This window comes from Lagenorhynchus albirostris, chromosome 4, assembly GCF_949774975.1.
Source record: "Lagenorhynchus albirostris chromosome 4, mLagAlb1.1, whole genome shotgun sequence".
Classification (NCBI taxonomy): Eukaryota; Metazoa; Chordata; class Mammalia; order Artiodactyla; family Delphinidae; genus Lagenorhynchus; species Lagenorhynchus albirostris.
The window spans coordinates 133,526,080-133,533,478 of NC_083098.1; the positions used below are offsets into that span (position 1 = coordinate 133,526,080).

Here is a 7,399-nt window from a genome sequence, read left to right on the forward strand (position 1 = left end):
ATACTATCCATATATACAGAGAATATAAATATCAGACATGATATTTTGACTTGGCATAGAAGAGTCTCAAACTAAATACAAATATAACATTTGACCTGTCTAAAACTGTACACATTTTGTCAACACTCTAAGTGTAGGAAAGAAGAGAAGCCAAAATCAGGCATGTCAAACTCAAGCATGTGAGAAATAATCAACAGTATTATAAAGCAACTTAATTTACATTCATGTTGTCATCCCCATAAGCCAGTGGGGAACTTATGGTCTATGACAAAATTTAGAGATGCTCTAGGCAGCACCAAGGGGTCGGGAAGCTGTGGTTAACTACAGTATCTATTAAACAAGTTAGTTGGTCTGGTGTACACAGATTATCACCAAGATGTCTGGTGAACCTCTCAGCCTGGCCTTTCCAAGTCCATCAACCCTCTGATGATTTCTACCATCCTTAGAAAGCTTTGCAAAGTTTCCTTTTGTCTCGCCAACCTAGATGCCCCAGGAAGCCTCTGCTCTCTAAGATCTAGCCATATGCTGACAAAAACCCGAGCAGGTCCACTGTGTTCTTGGGGCCACATACCCCACTCTCTCCTCTAAGGAAATGCTAAAGATACATCAGAGAGAATTCATTTCCAGCTCATGATTCTTTAAGATAATTATTTTATAACCAGTAATTGCCATCCATTTAAGCCCTTAAGATGTACAGAATATTTATATTGTTTGTCCTGCCACAGGCCTCCCTGAGGTTAGAGATTACACAACCACTACCTACAGGAAGGAGGAAGTAATGGGAATGAGGGGGAAATACAGAGGGAAAAATCTCACAGACTAATATCTCAAAATATCATAGAACCAGATATCTAAGTTCAAGCTCAACTAAGAGTTCCTCATTTTAAAAGTCAGAAAACAAGCCATTAGTGGTGTAAAGTCAAAGCTTTTGTTTCTATGTCTTTTTAAGATGTTTGACCTCAAAACACTTCATTGTAGAGAACATTGTTGAAGAGCCGGAGGTTGACTAAAGGATGAATTTCAGGAACACACAAGGATAGGATGTCTATAGTGTTTTCATAGACATCCTATCCTAAAGGTGATGATACTAAAACATAAAAGAAAAATATATCAAAATATAGTGTGACGTAATAAATCAAAATTAAATGCAGAACTGCCTGTCTTTATAGGTACTGGTGAGTAGATTTGCATTTTCTTTTCTGTTAAGGATGGAAACAATGGTGGATATGAAAGAAGCATCTCATTCTTTACATTCTGGCAGATTTACAAACCAATAAGCATCACATCAATGATCTTTTTTTTTTTTTACCTAATATCTGGCTTTTATTTTTTTCTTAAAGAAATATTATTAGTTTAAAAAAGAGAGTTCCAAGAAATTTAAAAGGATTCCCAGCAATGATTATTTCTGAGATCTATCAGATTTGAAACATAATTATAAAAAGCTAAAACCAAAGTATACATTCCTACTTTTTCCTTTAAAAAAATTCAGACGATGTGTCACATCAAGAAAGTTCAGCAGGTTACCAGGGCCACAGCCTTAGTCATCCTCGGAATCCCTGTCCCTCCTGGTGGGGATGGAGTATCGCACGGAGGAAAGCAGCACATCTTCTATGAGTTTCTTAGGGTTTTCCTCCAGACTTGTCTTGATTGCTCCAGACTCAGACAATTTCCACTCCAACTCGTCCATTGTCAGGTTCGTGCCACCAAACACCAGAGGTCCAATAAATTCAGCCTTGATATCACCTTCAAGGCACACAAACGTCGTGGGCAGATTCCTATCAGGATAACTGGGTATGCAGGTTGTTGAAATGGCTTTGATAAATTTGACATCAGGAAACCTCCTGGCAAGTCCACTGAAGTGCTGATTCATCAGAGAACAGAGGGGAATCCCTTGTTTGTAAAGGTGCAGGATGACCCACAAGCCCTCACCAGCTTTGTTAACTTTTTTTTTTTTTTTTTGCGGTATGCGGGCCTCTCACTGTTGTGGCCTCTCCCGTTGCGGAGCACAGGCTCCAGACGCGCAGGCTCAGCGGCCATGGCTCACAGGCCCAGCTGCTCCGCGGCATGTGGGATCTTCCCGGACAGGGGCACGAACCCGTGTCCCCTGCATCAGCGGGCAGACTCTCAACCACTGTGCCACCAGGGAAGCCCCTGTTAACTTCTTGAACATAATCGTTTCCTGAGATTTCCAAAACGTCTCCAAATTTATTCTTCAGTTGGGTTGCTTTCCACTCGGCCAGTCTCTGCTGCCTGTACTTTTCAATCGCACGTTCATTTTCCTCACTAAATTCCTCTTCGTTATCCTCCAGTTCTTCCAAAGTCATGTCTTCATGTCCATTTTCACAATGGAATGCTGAAGGACCCACTCTTCTGCCTCCTTCTCCAGATCTTTCAAACTTCCCTCGGAGGGCAAGATGCCTCTTTTGCGTAAGATGTCTTTCTACTCGGTGTCTGCGTTGGAGTCCTGCATTTTCTCAGGAGTCGCTCGATCCCAGCCGGCAGCCGCCACTCTGCCCCTCAGCTTTCCTCCGCGCATGCGCGCAGCCGCCGACCCGCTTCTTCCCAATTATCTTTTTATTGTACACACCCTGGTGAATTTTTATTCCAAGAGACATAGCTCTTTTGAATCTAATATAAGAGTCAGCCAAGTAAATCAAGTTGGGCAGGATAAGCCGTAGATTTTTGAAGTGTGAGATGTTTTCCACTTACATGAAAATAGAGAAGTGGACCTCACTTTATAAATAGCTTTAGTTTGGCTACACATGACAACAGTTTTCCAAAGAGTAGTTCCAGGAGGCGATTTGCAGAGGAAGGAATGTGACTAAGTAGTCTGGTTCCGGATGTGTAGGTGGACAGCAGTGACACAGAAGGCTTCTGACTGGCCCCGAAGGACTACCTAGTGTAATATACCAATCCAACGACCGGATTCTAAGATCACCTAGCAAATGGACCATTTCAAAGGCAAACTCCCCTGACATGCTTTGCTGAAAATATCAATAGCTTGTTTTTGCCTAAGCTTCAGCCATACCAGAATATAAAAGGATGAGATTAAACTCCACATAAGGAGTAGGAAAAAGAAAGCTGAAAATGAAGAAACTTAAAAGAATGAAGAATGGAAAAAAAAAGATTTCACGAACCTCAATTAGGATAAAGAGTGAGCCTAAAAGAAGAAGGGTAGAGTAGTTTAGAAAGAACTGTTTAAATCTCAAGTAGGCCTCGGGCTTATAGCTCTTTAGTAAAGAACAATGCAACCCTGGCAGCAGAAAGCTCAAAATGACCTCATGGGCCTCTCGGATTACTCCATGATTCAAGAGTCATGTGTGTCTGGTGTGTGTCCACCAAGGCTGGAGCGCACGTGATGGGACAACCAGCAAAGAATTTCCTGGTACCACATGTGAGTTAGGCAGAGCATGTTTGAAGATAATGATCCTCTATTTTTAAAATGTGAGATTTAATGTGCCTCCTAATCCTACTTTGGAAGTCTGCTTCTTTATTCATACCAGCATGTTTATTTTAATTTTGGTATATTTTAGAAAAATGACAATATTCCAAGGAAATAAAGAAAGAAAAATTGAGTCAGAAGAGTTTCTGTTCATTTGCTGAAGCTTCTGGAGAGGAAAACAGGAATAGAGTTAGTGATTCATGTAGGCAAATAATACTTGATTAGCATAAAAGTGGTGTTTTTTTCCAAATAATGTCAAGATGCCTTTTGTACTAAACAACTCCACAGGGCAATCTGACATTTCCTTAGTGGCCTGCAGGTTAATTCACACTCTCCTTGGTCACCAGGAAAGTAGGATCAAGTAGGGGCTATGCTCTGCCTTTCTGTGTAACCCCCTACATACCTATAGTGGCATTCCAACCACTTCCTGTATCCAGTTTTATCTCCCTCCAAACTTTTCTTCACCTTGCAACCAGAGTGCTCTTTCAAAAATGCAAACCTAATAAATGCCAAAGGCATGATCATGAAAGAAATAATTGATAAGCTGGACTTTATTAAACTTTAAAACTTTGGTTCTACAAGAGATAACTGCAAAAAAAAAAATGAGAAGACAAGACACAGACTGGGAGAAAATATTTTGCAAAAGACATCTTATAAAGGACAATCATCCCAAATAACTCTTAACGCAAAAGGAACTCTTAAAATTCAACAAAAATAAAACAAACAACCTGATTTAAACATGGACCAAAATCCTGAACAGATACCTCACCAAAGAAGATATACAGATGGCAAATCAGCATATGAAAAGATGCTCGACATCATCCGTCATCAGGGAAAGGCAAATTAAAACCACGAGATACCACCACACAACTATTAAAAAGACCAAAACCCAAAACATTGACAACACCAAATGCTGGGGAGGATGTGATGCAAGACCTCTCATTCACTGCTGGTGGGAACACAAAATAGTACAAAAACTTTAGAAATTAGTTTGGCAGTTTCTTACAAAACTAAACATACTCTTATCATACAATCCAGCTCCTTGGTATTAATTCAAAGAAGTTGAAAACATGTCCACACAAAAACTGCACATGGGTGTTCACAGCAGCTTTATTCATAATTGCCAAAACTTGGAAGCAATCGAGAAATCCTTCATCTGAATGGATGAACTGTGGTACATCCAGACAATGGAATATTACTCAGATTTAAAAAGAAATGAGCTATCTAGTCATGGGAAGACATGAAAAAACTTTAAACGCACGCATTACTAAGTGAAAGAGGCCAATGTGAAAATGCTGCATACTATATTATTCCAACTACATGACATTCTGAAAAGGCAAAACTATACAGACAGTAAAAATATCAGTGTGTGTCAGGTTAGGGGTGGGGGAGAGAAGAATAGGTAGAACACAAAGAATGTTTAGGGCAGTGAAAATATTCTGTATGATAACATAATGTTGTATACATGTCATTATACATTTGTCCAAACCCATAAAACCTACAACACCAAGAGTGTACCTTAATGTTAACTATGGACTTAGGGTGAATATAATGTGTTCATGTAGGTTCATCAGTCATAACAAATGTACCACTCTGGAGGGAGGATGTTGATAATATGGGAAGCTATACATATACCCACTGCTGTAGCAGCCAGGGATACATAGGAAATCTCTGTACCTTTCTGATAAACTTTGCTGTGAACCTAAAACGTCTCTAAAAAATAAATAAATAAAATTTTAATAACAACAACAAAAATTGCAAACCTAATCAGATCACCCATTGCTAGCTTAATAAAATGACTTTTCCATGACTCTTAGCATGAAATCCACTACATGTAACATGATTTAGGTCCAAGACCTACTTCCTCAGGCTCACACTGTCCTTCTCTGTGCACTGTGCCTCAAACTCACCTTTTTGTCCCTCAGATTTCATCATAATTTTAAATATGTATTTGTCCAAGAATGTGTTATTTTAATATATGTGTTTGCCGCCAGTCTTGAGATCCATGATAATAAAGATCATATATTCCTATTTATTAAGGTACTTGGAAGCAGAATAAAAATTTGATCCTAGGTTTCCTGCCTTCAACACCATTGCACTTTTCACTCCACCTTCTCTCCTTAAGTTTCTCTATCTCAATTCCGAAACATTGTGACTCTCAAGACATACTATCCAGATGAATTTCCCCAGGTTCTCAGCCCTCTTTTTTATTTACCCTGATTTTCTCACTTTTTCACCAAGCAGGCTATTCCCCGCCTCCCTATCATTGCCCATGATCCTCCCATAACTTGGAACATTATGGATTTTCCAAGGTTAACCTGACACTTCACTTCTCTTCCAAGCCTTCATTGTTCTCTTCTCTGAATTTTTATAGCACATTTGCTCAATTTGACACAGTACTACATTAGAGTTTTGCATAAATATTTATTATTCTAACTTTTCATCTCTATTGGAAGCTACTTAAAGATGGAATCCATGAAGTCTCACGCTTCTGTACACCCCACTGCTCCTAGCACAGTGCTGAGTAGTACATGATTGGCTGATTTCATGAGAAGCCTTTCCAGCGGTGACCCAGCTCTTATCAGGTCACATCCCAAGGGGCAAAGCTTCCTAAATCTCAGGCAAATCTTCTGCCTCCCTAAAAAAGATTTTTCTTTTCACACTACATTGTCCATGTGAATTCCCCCTGAGTTCAAAAGAGAAGACACAATCAGCATGCTGGGCTTTCCGGGGTTTCTTCTGAGCAAAACCTTTCTGGATTTTGAGCTCCACAGTATATCTTGCCGAGAGGTCAAATAATAGAAAAAAGAGAAGAAACGACATTGTTAAGGAATCTGACAAAATTTTACATATGCCAGCTGTGAAAACAGTACATGCTGCCTTTTAAGGGATATACATCTGAGTACACTGCTTGGAATGGTGCTGGATCATCACGATAATACAACTTCATGACTGGTTCAAATGTATCTTAAGTGTCTGTTCTATAGATTTTTAAAAATATAACTCAAGTTCCTCTAGTTCTCATCAACAATGATAATGTAGTCTCCAAATGATTATCTCCATAAAAATTATTCTTATAGAAAAGTATCTTAAATTTCTTCCTTTTTCCCCAACAATAAATAGACTAACAGTTCAAAACCTCAAGGGTCTGGCTGCAATTATTTGGGCCTTGAGTACCACTATACTGAAGAAGATTCATGTTACTGTCATCTACTTGAATGGCATAAATATTTATATATATATATATATATATATATATATATATATATATATATATGTAAAAAATAACCAAGCATGTATTTCCTGGATAGGAACAATACCACCAAGAAAAGCAACAACAGCAGCAGTTATCATTTACTGAGCACACCAATATTCAGACCTTTTAAGTAAAGCCTTTTTCATCCTTACAGATATGCAAGAAAGTAGAGGTATTATTCTCCCCAATTTTACTGTTATGCAGACAGATTCGAAGGATTCAAACAGGAAAAAAAAGCAGAATTTGAATACTCAAAAACCAGTACCCTTTCTACCATAAAAAGCGTGCAATTGATAGCTCTTGAAAATTCAGAAAGCTTTTAAAGACCGAACGGGTATACTGAGGGTTTTACTTTCAGTCCCCAAACTTCAACATAATGTAGAACATGCCACAATATATGTTGCAATTACACGAAGGAAGTTGAAGTTACTTTACTGTAAGAATTTTTTTCTCTTGTAATCACGATAATAATTGACATATTTTTATGCCAACTGACAGAATCTATGCAGAGGCGATTTAGAATGCATTTAGCATAGGAATTTGGTTTTGTTCTTTTTAACTTGTTATTAACCTGTTACATCTGATCTTCCCAGGGTGGGGTGGGGGGGTGGGGGGGTGGGGGGGTGGGGGGGTGGGGGGTGGGGGGGTGGGCAGGGGAAGATTATACAATTCTACCCTATTGACCTCAGGAGTAGCTATGT

At 39.0% G+C, this 7,399-nt stretch overlaps 1 pseudogene; it reads right to left on the bottom strand.

The window, feature by feature from the left end:
• Positions 1–1,537: 1,537 nt before the first annotated feature.
• LOC132519505 (phosducin-like protein 3) lies at positions 1,538–2,470 on the bottom strand (annotated as a pseudogene).
• Positions 2,471–7,399: the final 4,929 nt, after the last annotated feature.